This window comes from Sus scrofa, chromosome 9, assembly GCF_054392235.1.
Source record: "Sus scrofa isolate SSC_HxYL_T2T_F1_AM1 chromosome 9, Sscrofa_HxYL_maternal_Yorkshire_Landrace_v2.0, whole genome shotgun sequence".
Lineage (NCBI taxonomy): Eukaryota > Metazoa > Chordata > Mammalia > Artiodactyla > Suidae > Sus > Sus scrofa.
In genome coordinates this window covers 44,555,512-44,576,059 of record NC_139391.1, presented here as the reverse complement: position 1 = coordinate 44,576,059, position 20,548 = coordinate 44,555,512, and the positions used below count along the sequence as shown (strand labels likewise).

General features: G+C 40.2%; 1 protein-coding gene across 23 annotated transcripts in view; it reads left to right on the top strand.

The window, feature by feature from the left end:
* SIK3 (SIK family kinase 3) overlaps positions 1 to 20,548 on the top strand; it is a 293,253-nt gene that overhangs the window by 66,024 nt on the left and 206,681 nt on the right. Inside the window, exon 1 of one of the 23 annotated variants that reach the window (XM_084976155.1) lies at positions 12,036 to 12,129. The exons of the other annotated variants lie outside the window; for them this stretch is intronic. The gene's annotated coding sequence lies outside the window, so the exon portion shown is untranslated. Of the gene's footprint in view, positions 1 to 12,035; positions 12,130 to 20,548 lie in introns of those variants that run through there. 23 annotated transcript variants of the gene reach the window in all.

The following is a 20,548-nucleotide window of genomic DNA, read 5'->3' as shown; positions in this document are numbered from 1 at the left end:
ATAGCGTTGAGTGTGGAAATGCATAGCACATGGACACATAATTAGCAAGTCAGGAAGTTTGACTAGAAGGAATAAATTAACTCTAGTCACTTGATGGAATGAGATCATGGAAGAGAATATAGTTTGTTTTAGGTGATGGTAATTGTGATGTTGAGGCTGGCTCAGGAAATGAGTTGTCAGATATGCTGTCATCCTCACTAATGCTTCATTTTATTTCTCAGGTTTATAGTTGTATAAAGACATGATTTTCCTACCCCATCTGGGGGCTAGGAGTTCAAAGGTTTTAAAGCCGCAAAAGAGTGAAATACAGAGAAAAGTTTCCTGCCCGCACATACCCCATGACTGTCCAGATCCTCTTCCTGCAGGCAGTCTATATTATCATTGTCTTATGTATCCTGTGATGTTTTATGTGTTTACAAGTATATATCTATCTCTATACTGTACCTCCTCCTTTAAAACAATTTATAGTAAATTATACTCCCTGATCTGCATCTTTTCTTATAATTATGTCTTGAGGATTATTACATGTAGCTATATAAGGAGCTTTCTACTTAAAAAAAAAAGTGCTGTGGTGTATTCCCATGAGAGGACGTATCATATATTTTTTTACTTAGCCCCCTAATGGATGGCTGTTTGAGTTATTTCCAATCCTTTGCTAATATAAATAATACTAGAGCATTTAAAAAATATGTTAGGGCTTTGTAGTCAAAAGCAATCTTGGAGTTCCCGTCATGGCTTAATGGTTAACGAATTTGACTAGGAACCATGAGGTTGCGGGTTTGATTCCTGGCCTCGCTCAGTGGGTTAAGGATCCGGCATTACCGTGAGCCGTGGTGTAGGTCGCAGATGCAGCTTAGGTCCCAAGTTGCTGTGGCTCTGGTGTAGGTTGGCAGCTACAGCTCTGATTAGACCCCTAGCCTGGGAACTTCCATATGCCATGGGTTCGGCCCTGGAAAAGACTAAAAGGACACCCCCCCAAAAAAAAGCAATCTTAAGTCATAATAGACTTAAGACTATCTTAGATTCATATAGCATCTTCACAAATGTCTTATTTGAGCCTTACTGCAATCTTGGGAGGTAAGCACAGCGTTTTGCACAAATGAACAAATTTGAGTGAGAGAGGTAGAGGTAGAACAGGGTCTTTTAACTCGGATTTGAGTATCTTTCCACTTTCCCAAAATAGAGATTCTGTTGTGGGGATGTAGGGAAGGGGTGGTGGGAGAATAAGACGAAATAAATGAGGTGAGGCAGGCTTGTGAGAGAGGGATGTACCTGTCATTCAGGAAATCAGGGTCCTATTTGCCGGGGGAGATAAGAGCTAGCAGTCAGCTTGTGACATAGACACAAAAGTATTTAGACATTGGCAGAACATGATGGGTTGACTGCCTCTTGGAGTAATGGCAAACCAAACGCTGATAGTTCTTAAGAAACCAGAGACTTTCAGAGTTCCCTAGAATAGACTGGGGGCAAAACCGGGCATTCAAAGTCTGTTAAGAAAATGCATTTAGTCTGAGGTTATGAAACAGAAATAGGCAATAGAGAAGACAGAATTTTCTAGAGGATCTAGAGACCAGATGAGGTTTTTTTTTTTTTTTTTTTTTTTGTCTTTTTAGGACTGCCCCTGCGGCAGATGGGAAGTTTCCAGGATAGGGGTTGAATTGGAGCTGCAGCTGCTGGCCTATACCACAGCCACAGCTGTGACCTACACCACAGCTCATGGCAACACCTGATCCTTAACCCATTGAGTGAGGCCAGGGATCGAACCTACGTCCTCATGGATACTAGTTGGGTTTGTTACCACTGAGCCATGATAGGGAACTCCTTTTGTGGGGGGGAGGGGCAGATGAGATTATAAAAGGGTAGGTAAGTCATCTCACAACTGGACTAGTTAGAGTAAGGCTGATAGATACTTTCGTTGCATAGTCAATACTATTTGGAGGAGTTCCTGTTGTGGTGAAGTGGTTAACAAATCCAATTAGGAACTATGGGGTTGTGGGTTCGCTCCCTGGCCTTGCTCAGAGGGTTAAGGATTTGGCATTGCCGTGAACTGTGGTGTAGGTTGCAGATGCGGCTTGGATCCCGAGTTGCTGTGGCTCTGGCATAGGCTGGTGGCTACAGCTCAGATTAGACCCCTAGCCTGGGAACCTCCATATGCTGTGGGTGTGGCCCTAGAAAAGACAAAAAGACAAAAAAAAAAAAAAAATTAAAAGAAAAAGTATTATTTGGAAATGTGAGCTTAGGGCTGGTCACCAGCCTTCCACCATAATTATCATATGCTAAATGCCTACTGTGTTCTAGATGTGTCTTACATATAACTGATGCTACCTTCTCAGCATCTTTGCAAACAAACTGTTGTTATACCTAGTTTCCATGGAGGAAACTGAAGTTCAGTTAGATAACTTGTTCAAGGTCACATATTGTTTAAGTGGTAGAGCTGAGATTTATAAGAACAAGGCTCTTGTTTGTTCCATTACACCAGATGTTAGCACCCAGATTAAATAGCGAAATTGTAAATAACCAGAATTCTATCACTATAGAATTGATTATAACAGTGTGAACATATAACTGGACAACTTGCCTGTTTTGCATGATTTGGGCTGGAAGAGTAGAAAGAATGCTAAGGAAAATGACCACTGGAGAGGCTAACAACTGGCCAAACTCATATAATTTCAGTTAAAGCAGTGCACTTGCCATGCATATGTAGCTTCATGATAAATTCTCCACTGTCCTCTTCCCTTTTTAGATTGCAGTTCCTCAAGTCTTTCTATTTAGAGATTATATAGCTGCCACTGAAGACCGTAGCTAGTGGGAGCCAGGACCTGGAACATTTTTTGGGGGAACTGTCTGGGGAATTCATATACACTGAGTGTATACCAAATCATGAATTCTGCCATTGTGAAGTTTGAGGAGGTAAGGATCTCCTTGGGTTAATAAATTCTGGCTTATAGGCAGAAGAACCTGCTAGATTTTATTGCCTTGATCCTTTAGCATTATCCTGCAGAGTATTGGAGAATACTTATTGGAGAATACTTTTGATGTACTTCCAAGGACCATTGTAGGGAGTGTTAATATGGGAGGTTGACATTATGGTGAAATAATCACTTGGAAGCTGTGATTCAGCATTAGTCAGTGGCTTTTGTGTTAGGTTGCACTCAGCCATCTCTCGCTTTAATTGTGGTGAGTCTCAGGCATTTGATTACACAACTACCAAAGAGACTGACCTTAGTGATAACCTAGTCACATTTTCAGATAGTAAAAATACTCAGGAAAAAAAATTACTCATCTCTATCAGCTGGTAGTATTAGTTCTTCTCTAGGGAAGTATTAGCACACTTTCTAGGTTATGCCCAACAATACACAAAGATGAATGGCCATTTCCTAAAATACTTTCAGTTAGTGTTTTTAAAAAGTGGAAACATAACCAAATGTACTTTCTGGACATATTCATTTTATGGACATATTCATTCATAATATGGATCAGTTTTATATCTTATTGGCTGACTTAAAACCACGAATGGGTTGGGTTCATTTTACCTAATTTATCACCATTCTGTATTTCCTTACTATCTCATGAAATTGCCATGTTTAATCTTGTATTAAAAAAAAAAAAAAAACTCTTATCCGATTCTACTCTTTTTACCCCCTCCTTTCTTTTCTTTTTCCCCTCTACCTTTTTTCCTTCCTTCTATTATTTGTCCTTCTGTTCATCCACAAATAGTTGAGTGTCTGCTGTGTTCGAGGCTCTGTGCCAGGCATGGGGATGGAGCGGTGAAGGAAAACATGGTCTCTACTCTCATGAGCTTACAGTGCATCCTCATGTTCCTGGTTTCTGTTCTGCCTTCAAGGTTCAGCTCTTCTTCTGACCTTTGCATGGTTCTCTCTGACTTCTTTAGCCTTTGCTGACCTGTCCCTTACTTGAGTAGTGCTGATTGACATATCTTAATCTTGTTTTTTCCACAGTGTAAGTGCTGTCCAGGCAGAGACTGCCACGTTTTTTTGTCTTTCACAATGCTGAGTCCAAGCAAGTGGGTAATAAAAGGGTTTTGATTCATCCTACCCTGCTGAAAGTCCAGACTACAAGCTCTTGGGGTTTAGAAGTAGTTGTAAAGATTATGCTTTCTTTCTTTTTTTTTTTTTCCTCTCCCAGTTGTTTGCCTAACGCTTGCTATCTGCTTCTGTTAATCTGTGTTCACAATGAAGGAAAATAACCCCACTGATGCACTGCTTGCCGTTATAATATTTTCTAGTGAAGGGTTTGTTTTTGAACTGATTATTATATAGCTTCTTATCTGGTTCCCCTTGTGAGTAGTGAGGGATAAATTTCATGGTTAAGGAAAAGAGCTAACCTAATCTTTTAGCACTATGCCTGTAATCTTTTGGGATTAAATGCCCTACCAACTATGCCTTAGTTCACGAAGTGTTAAGAGTAACTCACTTGGAGTTCCCGTCGTGGCTCAGTGGTTAATGAATCCGACTAGGAACCATGAGGTTGCGGGTTTGATCCCTGCCCTTGCTCAGTGGGTTAATGATCCGGTGTTGCTGTGAGCTGTGGTGTAGGTTGCAGATGAGGCTCGGATCCCCTGTTGCTCTGGCGAAGGCCGGTGGCTACAGCTCCGATTCAACCCCTAGCCTGGCAACCTCCATATGCTGCAAGAGCGGCCCAAGAAAATGGCAAAAAGACCAAAAAAAAAAAAAAAGAGTAACTCACTTAAAATGGAAGCTGACAATGTAATAACTTCACTTTTAAAAGTGAGCTCCTCAGAGAGATTCATAGAAATGGAAAAACAATCATTTAATGGGGCATTCATTATTTACACTTACACGATGTTACAGTTGAAAACTCTTTTGAGTTGTAAATGAAATGTGGGAACCTAACTGTGAAGGAAGGAGGCTGTGTCACTGGATTAAATGTTTTTCTGAATGTGCTAAAAGCTCTGAGGTAATGGCAGACTGCAGTGTGGGGACTGAGAAGGGATGTTTTCTTTATTAAAAAGGAGAGTAGTGGGTATTGGAAAAAGGAAATGCTCTTTTGCTTGCACCAAAAATTAAGGAGTTAGTGTATGAAATTGAGAGCAGAAGATCATGGAGCAGGAGAAAAAAAACCCATTTTTCCTCCCGCAGCAATCTGAGGTCTTGACTTGGACAAACTGATTGATGAAAGATTATTATAAGACGATAGATTTAAATATTGACTAGATATTTGATGTTAAGGAATTATTATTATCTTTTTAGGTGGAGTAATAATATTGTCATGGTCAAAAGAAAAAGTACTTACCTTTTGGAAGTATATACTGAAGAAATATAGATGACATAATGCAGTGTCTGGGGTCTGCTGGGGAGAGGAAGAAGTGGTCCAGAGTGTAGATACAAATGGCTATGTGTTTATAATTGTCATAGCTGGCTGATGGGTACAGGAGGCCCACTAAGCAGTTTCTTTCTACTTATGAGCATATTTGAAAGTTTCCATAATAAAAACTAAAAACAAACAAACAAACAAAACCCCATAAAACTGAAACCCACTGAAAATCAGAAACCCATCAATTTAGGTATAGAACTGTCAAACATACCCTTTTACCTTCTTTCAACTTAACTCCAGGTGGGGCAAGTACAACCATAGATTCTTGTTGATGTTGCCAAAGTGGAATGTGGTTCAGATTTCCATCCCCTCAAGTTGATGAACTGTATTATAGCATCACTGAGAAAGCGACAGGCTCTACTTTCTGTCTTCCCAGCAGTGTGGTATATTACAACAGGGCAGAAGTCATTCTCTCCATCTTTAAGGTTCTTCCTTTCTATAGTAAAGAAATAAGATTTAAAAAGCAATAAATGGGGAGTTCCTGTTGTGGCTCAGCAGTAGCGAACCTGACTAGTATCCATGAGGATGAGGGTTTGATTCCTGGCCCCACTCAGTGGATTAAGGATCCGGCCTTGCCATGAGCTATGGTGTAGGTGGCGGATGCAGCTCAGATCTGGCGTTGCTGTGGCTCTGGCAGAAGCTGGCTGCTGTAGCTCCAATTCCACCCCTAGCTTGGGAACTTCCATGTGCTGCTGGTGTGGCCCTTAAAAAAAAAAAAAGAAAAGAAAAAAGCAATATCTGTAGTTCCCTTCTGGTACAGTGGGTTAAGAATCACTGCAGTGGCTTAGGTAGCTTTTGTGACATGGGTTCAGTCCTGGCCTAGGAACTTTGATATGAAATTTAAATGCCATATTTTATAGTCCTAAGTAAATACTCAAAATTAAGAAAAAGGCAAGAACATTTTTGGTTAGGGTTAAGCAGTCTTTATTAGGCCAATGAACTTCGGGATGACCTCTAAACAAAGTGTAGGAGCTGGATTGCTATAGAAGTATGGAGACAGCTTGTCCAGGGAGGGAAAATACTACATTTGGGGGGAATCGATGAATTTGGATTGATATAAGATGTTGGATGGACTGGATGTGTTCAGTTCATAAAGGACATGAAATTTTTTTTTTTTTTTTTTTTTGTCTTTTTGTCTTTTTGCTATTTTCTTGGGCTGCACTTGCGGCATATGGAGGTTCCCAGGCTAGGGGTCTAATCAGAGCTGTAGCCGCCGGCCTACATCACAGCCACAGCAACGCGGGATCCGAGCCGCGTCTGCAACCTATACCACAGCTCATGGCAATGCTGGATCCTTAACCCACTGAGCAAGGCCAGGGATCGAACCTGCAACCTCATGGTTCCTAGTCAGATTCGTTAACCACTGCGCCACGATGGGAACTCCACAAAGGACATGAATTTTTTAGCTAAAGCATTTGGCTTGCTTTTGTAGGCCATAGAGAATCATTTTGGGGTTGGGGAGACATTTTTGACTCCTGTGATACCCAGTTATTAATTTGATTAGACGATAATGTAGGATATTCTTAGTTATATGCTTTTGCAAGAAGAGTATAACTTGCCTATATAACTTAAAGATTTTTTTTTTTTGGTCTTTTTTTGTCTTTTTGTGGCTGCACCCTAGGCATATGGAGGTTTGCAGGCTAGGGGTCTAATCAGCTACAGCTGCCAGCCTACACCAGAGCCACAGCAACCATAGATCCAAGCCACCTTTGCAACATACCACAGCTCACAGCAGCGCTGGATCCTTAACCCACTGTGCGAGGCCAGGGCTCCAACCCGCAACCTCATGGTTCCTAGTCAGATTCGTTTCTGCTGCGCCATGACAGGAACTCCAAACATTTTTTTTAACATAAATTCTTTATTTCTTTAGTGTCTCAGAAGGGCTGTTCAGGGACTGTAATTAATATTTCTGTTTTAAAAGGGGGAGGGACATCGAGGTGCTCAGAGTTAATGACCTTAATGAAGTGTGAGTCAGTGGCAACTCTGGGTTCAGATCATGTATCTTTCTGAGCTCCTTCCACTCCCTTTGCTTGTATTAAAGGTAAGCGTTTTCCATGTAACTAGTTTTCTTTTTTATTTGAAATGTGTAGTATATATAGGCAATGCTGACTTTAGGCATCGTCTGCCTTTTCTCACCCCACCTTCTTCTTGGGAATATATATATTTTTCTTTGCCCTTAATTTTTTGCTTTTGTTTTTGGCTGGCTTGCAGCATATGGAAGTTCTTGGGCCAGGGATTGAACCTGTGCTATAATAGTGACCCATGCCACAGCAGTGACACCACCAGATCCTTAACATGCTGTGCCACAAGGGAATTCCAGTTCTTAATTTTTTAATGTGGTTCTAGACAGTTTTTTTTTTTTCCCAGCACAGATCAGGACCCAACCATTTGTTTATAACCCTCGTCCCGTCCATAGTTGTTTCATTATCATTGATAAACCTGCCCAGTGTAATGTTATGCCTCTAACTTATGCTTCTGATTGCTACCACCATGGATCTTGCTTCCCTGATGCCCTGCAGTTTATAAAATGGTATGGTAATCCGAGCCTTTTCTGAGATTCTCTGTAAAATTTGTAAGTATCTAGTGGAAAGTAGAACCTTAGAAACATTTTAGATGTTTAAGAACATATAAAACATCTTATTGGAAAACAAGATAATTTTATAGATTTTTTTCCTCTCCTGAATAACATTCTAATATTCTTAATCAACTTGACTGAGGTATAATTTACATTCAATAAAATGAAACCATTTTAAGTATGTGATTTGCATTTTGACAAATATATGCACACAAATAATTATCACATGGTCAAGATATAAGTATTTTTCTATTATCCTCTGACGTTCCTTTCGTGCCCTTTACATTCATTCCCACCCCTCTGTAGCCATAGAAATCCACTGATTTGCTGTCCCTAAAGTTTAGCCTTGTCTTTTCTGGAATTTCATGTAAATGGCCTTATCTAGGATGTACTCTCCTTTTCACCAGCATCCTGGTTTTAAGATGCTTTCATTGTTGTTGCCTGTATGAGTAGTTTGTTTCTTTTTTATTGCTGATGAATATCTGAGTACTGTTACATTGTAAGAATGTAACAGAATTTGTTTATCCATCTATTGAATGTTGTTTAAATTGTTTCTAGTCTTTGGCTATTATAAATAAAGCTGCTATAAACTTGATGTGAAACTTTGGGGAGTTTTAATTTCTCTTGGGTAAACACCTTGGAGTGGAATGGCTGGATCATATGGTTGGTAGGTGTGTGTTTAACTTTTGAAGAAACTACCAAATTGTCTTCCAAAGTAACTGTGCTATTTTATGTACTGTCTAGCAGTGTATGAGAGTTCCTGTTGCTCCTTATTCTCACCAATACTAGTATGATAAAATTTTAACCATTCCTATTCTAATAGTTGTGTAGTGCTATCTTGTGGTTTTAATTTACATTTTCCTAATAACTAATGATATTGCCATCTTTTCATGTACTTGTTTGCTAGCTGCTTATCTTCTTGGTGAAGTATTTGTTCAGATTTTTGCCTATTTTAAAAAATTGGGTTGCTTGTTTTCTTGATGTTTGGTTTTGAGAATGCTTTATATATTCTGGAAGCAAGTCTTTTATCAGATAAATCTTTGCAAAGATTTTTCTTCCATTCCATGGCTTATCTTTTCATCTTCTTAAAAAATGTCTTTTAAACGCAAGATTTTTAATTTTGAATTCCAGTTTATCCATTTGTTCTCTTGTGAATTGTGCTTTTGGTATCATATCTAAGAAATCCTTGCCTTTAGCCAATAACTCAAGCACATGCAAACTGTCTTCCAGATACTTTTCAGGTACTGGGGAGAATGGCATTGTGTTGTTTAATCATCAGATTTTAATAATATTTGAAAGAAAAATAATTATGTGGGATAACACTCATCCATCTCTAACATGGTTCATAGAAAAATCATATTTTCTAGTGAAGACCAGGCTCCCTCCTTGGTATAAGATGTCAGGGATCTCAGATGGAAAGAAGTTAAAAAAAAAACCAAAACCCAAAATCAATCAATCTTAATTCAGAGAATAAACTTAAAATCAGTTTATGAGGATTTTAAAAAAATTGAAAATATTGAAGAAAGGTGCTAGATTTGTGTGAAAGTGGCTGTGACATTCATGTGAAAGTAGTTCTGACAAATACATTAATTTTGTTAAACTCCTGTGTATAGAATAGTTTATCTTGGAGTTCCTGTCGTGGCTCAGTGGTTGACGAATCCGACTAGGAACCATGAGGTTGTGGATTTGTTCCTTGGCTTTTCTCAGTGGGTTAAGGATCCAGCATTGCCTTGAGCTGTGGTGTAGGTCGCAGACATGGCTCATATCTGGCCTTGCCAGCAGCTAGAGCTCCAATTAAACTCCTAGCCTGGGAACCTCCATATGCCATGGGTGCGGCCCTAGGAAAGCCAAAAAAAAAAAAAAAAAAAAAGTTTGTCTTATAACGTAGTTAAGGTTCCATGCCCCCCCCCCCCTTTAAATATAGGTGACTCTCAGTCTGTTTATTTTATTTTGTGGCTGTGTCAACGGCATGCGGAAGTTCCTGGGCCAGGGATTGAATCCATGCCACAGCAGTGTCGATGCTGGATCCTTAACCTCTAGGCCACCAGGGAACTCCAAGTTTCCATGCTCTTAAATGAAATACAGTGTAAGGTTTAAAATTTGTTTTCATGAATTATTTTTATGGGTTGTCTGCTTTGTTGTTAAAAAGAATAGAAATTTATTTCCTTCATTAATGAGATGTCTTATTTAGTGTGATTATTCTTTTTATTTCACTGTTAAAGTTAAAAATTTAGTCTTCATTCTCTCCTTTAATTTTTCTTTGGCTGTGCCAGGGGCATGTGGAAGTTCCCAAGCCAGGGATCAAACCCACACCACAGCAGCAACCTGAGCCACTGTGGTGCAATGCTGGATCTTTAACTCACTGGGCCACGAACTTCTCTCTTTTCTTTCTTCTTTTTTTTTTTTTAATTCTTTTTAGGGCTGCACCTGCTGCATATGGAAGTTCCTGGCCTAGGGGTGGACTGCGAGCTGCAGCTGCTGGCCTACACTATAGCCACAGCAACACAGGATCTGAGCTGCATCTGACCTACACCACAGCTAGCAGCAGCACTGGACCCTTAATCCACTGAGCAAGGCCAGGGATCGAACCTGTATCCTCATGGATTCTAGTCAGGTTCTTAACCTGCTGAACCACAACAGGAACTCCTCCTTTCATTTTTTTAAAATAATGAAGTAGGAGTTCCCGTTGTGGCTCAGTGGAAACAAATCCGACTAGGAACCATGAGGTTTCAGGTTTGATCCCTGGCCTCGCTCAGTGAGTTAAGGATCCGGTATTGCCATGAGCTGTGGTTTAGGTTGCAGCCATGGCTTGGATCTGTCGTTGCTGTGGCTGTGGTGTAGGCAGGCAGCTGTAGTTCCAATTAGATCCCTAGCCTGGAAACCTCCATATGCCGTGGGTGTGGCCCTAGAAAAGACAAAAAATAAAATAAAATAATAAAGTCATTTGGGGTTTATCAGAGCAGGTCAAGAAGTCAAGTCACACACATTCCATTTCATGTTGGGTAAGAATCATTAGAGACAAATTATTTTCTATGGGACCCATTTCTGATTTTTCTCTAGCACAAGATTTTTAGCAATTAAAAGTCAAATGCAGTTTGGATGTGTGAGTAAGTGTTAAGTAATATTTTGGGTGTTTCAATAGAACTCAGTTTGTGGGGCATTTGGTTATTAATTACCCTGTCTTTTCTGTAGAAAGATCTTAAGTTGAAGTTCTGTTTTAAGGTGTCTTTTTCAAAAGGTGCTGTTGTAGAGGTAAGAGTAGACACATAAAGATCTGGGCAGCAGCCCAGTAAGTACAGAGTCTGACAAGATAACATGTACAATTGTATTGTGTATCCTAATTTGTGGCAGTGTTTATCAGTAGAAAGGAAAGGTGAATGATGGTTAAATAGTAAACTACCACTGAAGGTAAAATACCTGGCAGGTGAATTGGAGGAGAGGTGAACCAGTCTCTATTATCCAGTTTTGAGAGTCAGGAATTTCAAAGAATAAAGAAAAAGGAGTTAAGAAAGGGAGGCAATAAATGCCATGTCGTTTTCATTTAAACTCTCTTGAGATAATTACAAAGACGTAGAGTTATGTAAGTTTTGGTGTTTCTCTGATGTTAATGAAGCATGTCATAAACTGGATAAAACAAACACTCTGTTTTTAAGATTTTTTTTTTTTTTCTTGGCAGTTATCAACAAATTACACTTGAGTAAGCTTAGGAGCTTGTTCAGGACAGGAGCAAGTCCAATATAAAAAGTACTGAGGGAGGAGTTCCCTGTGGCATAGCAGATTAAGGATCTGGTGTTGTCACTGCTATTGCTTGGGTTATCTCTGGCCTGGAAACTTCTACATGCTGCCAGCCTGGCAAAAACAAAACAAAACAAAACAAAAAACCACAAAAAACTAAGGGATTTTGACCCTAGTTTTGAATCTGTTTTCTCTTGACCGGTCTATAAATTCTTAGTGTTGTACTCTTACAGATCTGTCTGATAGAATGCTCATTGACAGATGATAAAATTATCAGTGTACCTGAAGAGGTTTTGGTTTTTGTTTTTCTTTGATGAATATGGAGTGTGCTGTTTCTAACATTCTGATAAGGTTTGTCTTTCTCTTTTAGGTGAGTAATCGTAAGACATTTCACTGAGAACTTAAGAACTTAAAACCTGGGTATGCTCTCCTCTTGATAATTCTTTTTACTCACATCTTTATTGGTAAGTAAGGCCAGAGGGATTTTTTACCTTTTGAAAAATAGGAACTCGGTCCTACAGGTTTTGTTTGTTGTTTGTTTGTTTTTTTTCCCTTTTTTTGGGCTATGCTCCTGACATGTGAAAGTTCCTGGGCCAGGGATTGAACGCATGTGGTACAGCAGTGACAGTGCCAAACTCCTCCCCTACCATTTGTTTTGGTTGTGGATAGCCTGGCATTGAGTTTAGATTGAGCAGAGGGTGCTGCCATGCTGAGTGGTTCTAAGTATGGATGCTCTAGAAACCAAAGTCCTGTGCCTGGTATACAAACGGGGAAAGATTACCTTTCCAGTAATCTTTGCTTTGGGGAGGAATTCCCACCTCCATAAACTTTTTTTTTTTTTTTTTGGTCTTTTTAGGGCCGCACCAGCAGCATATGGAAGTTCCCAGGCTAGGGGTCTAATCGGAGCTGTTGCTGCCGGCCTATGCCAGAGCCACAGCAAGGCCAGATCTGAGCCGTGTCTGCGACCCACACTACAGCTCATGGCAACGCCGGAGCCTTAAACCCACTGAGCAAGGCCAGGGATCGAACCCGGAACTTCATGGTTCCTGGTCGGATTCGTTTCCCTTGCACCATGACGACGGGAACTCCGAACCTCAGTAATTCATTCATTGTAGTTATGGTCACATCTGAGAAATGGATACTGACATGGATACTGATTATTTTATCTTAAACTTGTTTTAGTGACAGTATTGGGTGGGGGAGGGTGTTTAATTCCAACAGCTGGTAGTTTCATTATTTTAATAAATTCAGGTCTAATGATGTGAAGTAGAGTTAGTATTAGGCAAATCTATATGAAATACACTTTGTTAAGTATAAGTAGTAAGAAAAACTCTTAAGTAGTCATATGATTCATCGTAGCAGCTAAAAACTTCTTTTTTTTTTTTTTTTTTTTTTTTTGTCTTTTTGCTATTTCTTGGGCCGTTCCCGCGGCATATGGAGGTTCCCAGGCTAGGGGTCGAATCGGAGCTGCAACCACCGGCCTATGCCAGAGCCACAGCAACGTGGGATCCGAGCCGCGTCTGCAACCTACACCACAGCTCACGGCAACGCTGGATCCTTAACCCACTGAGCAAGGCCAGGGACCGAACCCGCAACCTCATGGTTTCTAGTCGGACTCGTCAACCACTGCGCCATGATGGGAACTCCGCTAAAAACTTCTGAGTGCATAATAGGAAACTAGTAAAAAGAATTTTCAATTCATCAAAAGAATATAATATTCTAATTTCAGCAGAAGATGTGTTTTTAAAGTGGACTTGAACCACTTTTTGTGCTTTCAACATGTAAGACTTTTTTTTTGTCTTTTCTCATGTTTTACATCTTAGTCATTTACTTCCAGTAGTTTCCACATTGGTTGAGGGATTTCAAGTGGTAGCCCAGTTACTTCTTTCTATACAAGATTTTCCTGCTCTGTGTGTGAACCACTTTCTGGAAAAACCCTTCCATTGACAGTATTCTTGAGGGCATGCACTTTTTCCACACTTACTGATTTGGGGGCTGAAGCCTGTGTTTAGTCAGAGGTGACAAATGGCTCAAAACTTTTTTTTTGCAGTTTAGTGAGAAATGATTCAGAACTGAAACTGAACTGGATATGGAGATGCTTGCAGTTACTTTTGTTACTATCAGGCATATTTTGGACACGTGGGTTCCATATCAGTATTTTGTGTTATATTGCTAAATTTCTTGTCTGGTTTAGACACTTTACTTTTGAAGTTAGGTTGGAACTGGCTTTGAACAGAGGGCCACTGGAAATTGAATATAGTGGCTCATTTGGGGAGCACAAAAAAAATGGCATATTTTTATTTAAGAATTCATAGGAAAATTTTGATAATGTGAAGATATATTTTCCAAATGTCATATGATTTTGAGATTAAGTAATTGTTGGGAAAACCAGGAAGTTTGTGATCCCTACTGAAAAATTGGCCTTGTAAGTTTAAACTATCACTCAGTATTTTTTTTTTTATAATTAAACAAAGGTAAGTTTAAAAAAAAAAAAGCTTGGGAGTTCCTGTTGTGGCTAAGCAGTAACAAACTGGACTAGGATCCATGAAGATGACAGTTTGATCCCTGACCCTGCTCAGAGGGTTAAGGATCCGATGTTCCTGTGAGCTGTGGTGTAGGTCACAGATGTGGCTCGGATCCCGAGTTGCTGTGGCTGTGGTGTAGGCTGGCAGCTGTGGCTCCTATTCAACCCCTAGCCTGGGAATTCCGTATGCTGTGGTTGCAGCCCTAAAAAGTAAAAAAAAAAGCATGTAAAAGTTTAGTCTATGTAGAAATTTATAAAGAAAAATTCTCCCACTCCCAGATTTTGCTCTCTGGGTTAATTACTATTAACAGTTTGGTATATGTTCCTTCATACTTTTTTCTGTGCTACATACAAACATTTGTAGGTAGATTTGGGGGCATGGTTTCTTTTATTTTGTTCTATTGCAGCTTTTGTAACTTTGTCTCTTTTCATATGAAACCTACTTTATTCTCCCACCCTCATTTTTTCTGTTAGCTTTTTGAAAGACTATTACTTGTTTTCTTATTAATGTATAGGACCTTTAAAAAATCATATAGTTATTAATCCTTTGTTATGTATGTATGGTATATGTATTTTCTCTTTGTATGTCATTTATCTTGCCTTTTGGCTTTTGTGGTATCTTGTCATATAAAAGTTTTTTTTTTTTTTTTTTAAACTGTAATTTGAGGAGTTCCCACTGTGGCTCAGCAGGTTAAGAACTCGCCTAGTATCCATGCGGATGCTGGTTTAGTCCCTGGCCTCACTCAGTGGGTTAAGGATCTGGCGTTGCCATGAGCTATGGTGTAGGTTGCAGACACGACTCCAGTCTGGTGTTGCTTTGGCTGTGCTGTAGGCCAGCAACTGTAGCTCCTATTCGACCCCTAGCCTGGGAACTTCCATATGCTGCAGGTGCGGCCCAAAAAAACCAAAAATAAATAAATAAATAAACCAAAAATCAACCCCCCCCAAACTGTAGTTCAAGTGTGACTTCTGGGACTTATGGTATGATTAAGAGTGTAGATAACCACCCAAACATTTAAAATAGCCTATATTTTCTTCTAATGCTTTGTAAATTTATTTTTAATATTTATGTTTTGAATCCACATGGAATATATTTTTGGTATAATCTGAGATAAGGACCTGACTTAAAAAATATTGATAGCCAGTTATCCTAGTAGTTTATCATTTACCTGCATATTTGAAATGATCTTGTTGGAGTTCTCTTCATGGCTCAGTGGTTAATGAATCCAACTAGGAACCATGAGGTTTCCAGTTCAATCCCTGGCCTCACTCAATGGTTAAGGATCTGGCGTTGCCTTGAGCTGTGGTGTAGGTCGCAGATGCAGCCTGGATCTGGTGTTGTGTGGATCTGGCGGCTACAGCTCTGATGAGACCCCTAGCCTGGGAACCTCCATATATGCTGCAGGTACAGCCCTGAAAAAGACCAAAAAAAAAAAGGAAAAAAAGAAATGGTCTTGTTAGCATATACTCTTAATAAGAGGTACTTACTATGTATCTGTACTACATGTTTTAATTACTGTCATTTAAAGTATGTTCCAAAATTCATTAACTGTTACAACTGATTCACTCTCCCTCTCTCTCTAAGGCTATCATAATCATCCACAAATAATAATTCAGACTCCTCCATATATTTATGCTCCTTTTTTAGTGACACTGTTGAAGAACAGCTATGATGATAGTAATACCACCTGACACAGTGCTTCTCAACTTGATATGCTTAGATATTACCTGGGGGATCTCATTAAAAAGCAGATTCACAGTGGGCTAAAGATCTGGCATTTCATTGCAGCGGCTTGGGTTCTATCCCTGACCTGAGAACTTCTACATGCCACAGGAAGCCCCAGCCCATCCCACCAAAAAAAAAGCAGATTCAGGAGGTCTGGGTGGGCCTGAGAGCCTGTGTTTCTGACAAGCCCCCAAGTAATGTTGATTTACAGGCTTATATAGACTTTATTTTGAGTAACAGGGAGCTAGTATTTATTGAACACTTGATTTGTTCTGGTCACTAGTCTGTTCTGTACAGGTATGGGCTCAATTACTTTTCTTAGCTCCATGGTGATCATCATCTCCAAAGTACCAGTAAAGAAACCGAGATTTCGACACGTTTATAACATGCCCAAAGTGGCACAGTCAGTAAGTGGAAGAGCCGGACCAAGCTCAAGTAGTTTGTACCCTTAACCTCTTGGCTGTATTTCTCTCCCAGTAGCAGGTGTTATTTTCTTTTGTGTGACTCTCAGGGCAGTGCTCTTAGTTTTAGTTTTATTTGTTTGTTTGTTATTTTTAACATTTTTGGCTGTACCCGTGGCATGCGAAGTTCCTGGGTCAGGGATCAAACCCGCCCCCCAGCAGTAACCCAAGCTGCAGAGTGGTTAACATTTGATCCTCAACTACTAGGCCACCAGGGTACTCCTAGTTTTAGTTTTAAATTAATAGACTTTAGGATTTCCCTGGTGGCCTAGCAGTTAAGGACTCAGTATTGTCACTGCTGTAGTGTAGGTTTGATCTCTAGCCTGGGAACCTACGCATGGCACGGGCATGGCCCCCCATTGGAGCAGTTTTAGGTTTAAAGAAAAATTGAGCAGAATGTAGAGAATTCCCCATATAGCTCCTTACCTTCCCTCTTCCCTCAGTTTCCCCGAATATTCCCATCTTGAATGACTAATGAGCCAATATTGACACATTATTTTTAACTTAAGCCCATAGTTTACATTAGGGCCCACATTTTATCTTGTACATTCTGTGGGTTTGGACCAATGTATAATGTTATGTATCTACAATTATAATATCAATCAGAATACTTTCCTAAATACTGTCCTAAAAATATCCCATGTTCCTCTTATTCTCCCCCCGCCCAGCACCATCCCCAGACCTTGACAAATACCAGTCTTTTTACTGTCTCCATAAGTTTGCCTTTTCCTGGGCCAGCAGTTAACAAATCTGACTAGCATCCATGAGGATGCAGGTTCAATCCCTGGCCTCGCTCAGTGGGTTAAGGATCCAGCATTGCCATGAACTGTGGTGTAGGTTGCAGACACGGCTCGGATCCCCTGTTGCTGTGGTGTGGCATAGTCCAGCAACTACAGGTCTGATTGGACCCCTAGCCTGGGAATCTCCATATGCCATGGGTGCGACCCTAAAAAGCAAAAAAAAAAAAAAAAAAGTTTGCCTTTTCCTGAATATCATAGTTTGATTCATGGAGTAGGTAGCCTGTTCAGATTGTCTTCTTTCACTTAGCAATATACATTTAAGGTTCTTCCATGTCATATTGAGTCTTGGTAGCTCACTTCTTCTCACCACTGACTCTTTCATTGTCTGGATGTACCAAGTTTTTCCATCCATTCACCTACTGAAGGATGTCTCATTTGCTTCCATGTTTGGACAATTATGATTTAAGCTGCTGTAAACATCCACATACAGATTTTTGTGTGGATTTAAATTTTCATCTTATTTGGGTAAATACCATGGAGTGTGATTAATGGATTGTATGGTAAAAGTATGTTTAGTTTTGTAAGAAACTGCTAAACTGTATCCCAAAGTGATTGTACCATCTTGAATTCCCACCAGGAATGAATGAGAGTTCCTATTTCACAGTTTTGCCAGCATTTGGTATTCTCAGTATTTTGGATTTTGGCCATTCTAATAGGTGTGTAGTGATATCTTGTGTTTTAATTTGCAGTTCACTAATGGCATATGAAGTTGCGCATCTTTTCATATGCATATTTGCTATCTCTGTAACTTCTTTGGTGAGGTTCAGGTCCTTTGCCCTTTTTTTTTTTTTTTTTTTTTTTTTTCCTTGTCTTTTTAGGGCTGCACCCACGGCATATGGAGGTTCCCAGGCTAGGGGTGGAATCAGAGCTGTAGCCGCTGGCCTTTGCCACAGCCACAGCAACGCAGGATCCGAGCCTTGGCTGCAACCTACACCATGGCTCACAGCAACACCAGATCCTTTAGCCCACTGAGCGAGGCCAGGGATTGAACCTGGGTCCTCATGGATGCCAGTTAGGTTTGTTAACTGCTGAGCCATGATGGGAACGCCCTCTTTTGCCCATTTAAATTTTTTTTTTTTTCTTGTTGGGTTTTAAGAATTCTTTATACATTTTGGATACCAGTCCTATCTCAGAGATTTGTTGGAAAGATTTCCTCCCAGCTTTTGGCTTGTCTATACCTTCAGTTTTTACCATTACCATGATGCTTGCTCTCCCAGTTGTGACAAATAATCAGGTTAAGAAAGTTTCCTCCTATTCGTCTGAGAGCTTTTGTCAAGAATGGCTATGCTACCAGGGAATTCTTTGAAAATTATTTGGCTAAATGAATATGTGGAGGCATCCCTGTTGTATTCCAAATACTTAAAAACACATTCCTTATGTTGTTATATTTAAGAATGCCACTGAAAATCTAATTCTAATACTTGTAAATAGTTCACTCTTTCTCCTTCCACGATCTCATGTGCCTTCAGTGTCCCTGTTGCTCTCTTGTCCAATATTCTAATCTCATTCTGGCCTGATCTTTGTTTCAGCTATCTGTCCCTCCACTTGTCTATAGCAGCCTGTTACCATGGCCAGTGAGACTTCCACCTCTGAAATCATAAATTTGGAAATTTGGCTCTCTGAACACAATTTCCTGTCTTTCCAGTTTGCCATTTGCTGAGCTTATTCTCTGATTTCACTGAGCCTTCCAGTCCCTTAAATCTTCTCTGTCTCCAAATTTTTGACATTCTCCCTGGCATCACTTTATCCCATATGGACACCATAGTTGGTCACTTGCAATGAGTCATATGTCTCCTCAGTTCTCCTGCACCTCTGTTCTTCTCTCCCACATGTCATGCAGATCTCCAGCTGTGGATGAACAATACTGCCCATTTTCCAAGTTCCCTCTGTAGGGCTTTAAGAAGTGATTGAATCATACTAATTTGTTCTATTACTAATTCATGAATTCCCCCCTCGTCTGAGCTTGTAATTCTCTTTGCTAGACTTCTTACTTGTCTGTAGTTGATTTCATTTCTCCTTCACTAGAATGACCCATGTTTGTTGAGCTCAGGTTGCCCTCCTTCTATCACAGAAGATTCCACATACTCCGGTAAAGTGATCTTAGAAAAAAGAAAACCTAGCAAACCTGTTATTTCCTGTGTAATACCTTTTGTTATTCAGATAAAGATTAAATGGTAAGTTTAACATGACCTTTCTAGGAGTTCCCGCTGTGGCACAGTGGGTTAAGACTCTGACTGCAGTGGCTTGGGTTGATGTGGAGGCGAGGGTTCGATCCCTGGCTCAGTGCATTGGGTTAAAGGCTGTGGCTCAGATTCAATTCCTGGCCTGGCACTTCCACATGCCACAGTTGCTGCCATAAAACAAATGAACAAACAAACAAACAGAAAAAACATGCTCTTTCTAGTTTTCCATCCTCATCTCTCTTCACTCAGAGCCCCTGCTTCACTGGCCTTGTTTCAGATGGTTAATATGCCAGGGCCATTCTTAGCATAGAGTCTTTTATATATTCTTTCCTCTGCTTGACAGGTTTTCTCTTTTGGTGTTTAATTCAGATTCCTCTTTGGGACTCATATGTCACTTCCTCGGAGAAGCTTTTTCTGACCTTCCATTAGTCTGAAGATAGATTAGGTTCTCCCTGAAATAGTTAATGGTCATGAGAGTAACAACAGTAACAATAAATATTTGAGTGTTTTTGTGCCAGGCACCATTCTGAGCACTTTATACATGTGAACTTTTCTAGTCTACTGAGCAATCTGATGAGTTAGTTAGATAGATGGATAAATAAATAGGACCTAGAATTGTCCCCATTTTGTAGATGGGAAAATTGAAGTGAGGAGTGTTAAGTCACTTGTCCAAAGTCACACATTTGCTTGGTAGAAGACTCAGATTTGAACACAGGCAGTCAGGCCCCAGTGCCTGTGTTCTCAACTGCTGTGCTGCCCTGTAATGGTAATTATAACTGTGTCATTTCTGGTTAATGTCCACCTTCTTAGTAGGTGCTGAGTTCTTTGAATTCAGAGATCATACCTGATTAATTTTTGATTCTCCAGTGCCTAAAACAGACCCAGTAGTGAGTAGGCTGTGACAGAATGAGTCACAGCTGCCATCCTGGTTCATTGAGTAAACGGAGGCTTTCAGGGTCATCCTCCTCAATTTCCTTCCCCTCTGCCTCCAAGCCTTAAATCCCTTTGATCAAAAGAGTAGGTTCTCGGCGTTCCTGTTGTGGCTCAGTGGTGAAGGACTCTGACTAGGAACCATGAGGTTGCAGGTTCGATCCCTGGCCTCGCTCAGTGGGTTAAGGATCTGGCATTGCCGTGAGCTGTGGTGTACGTCGCAGCCGAGGCTCGGATCCTGAGTTGCTGTGGCTGTGGT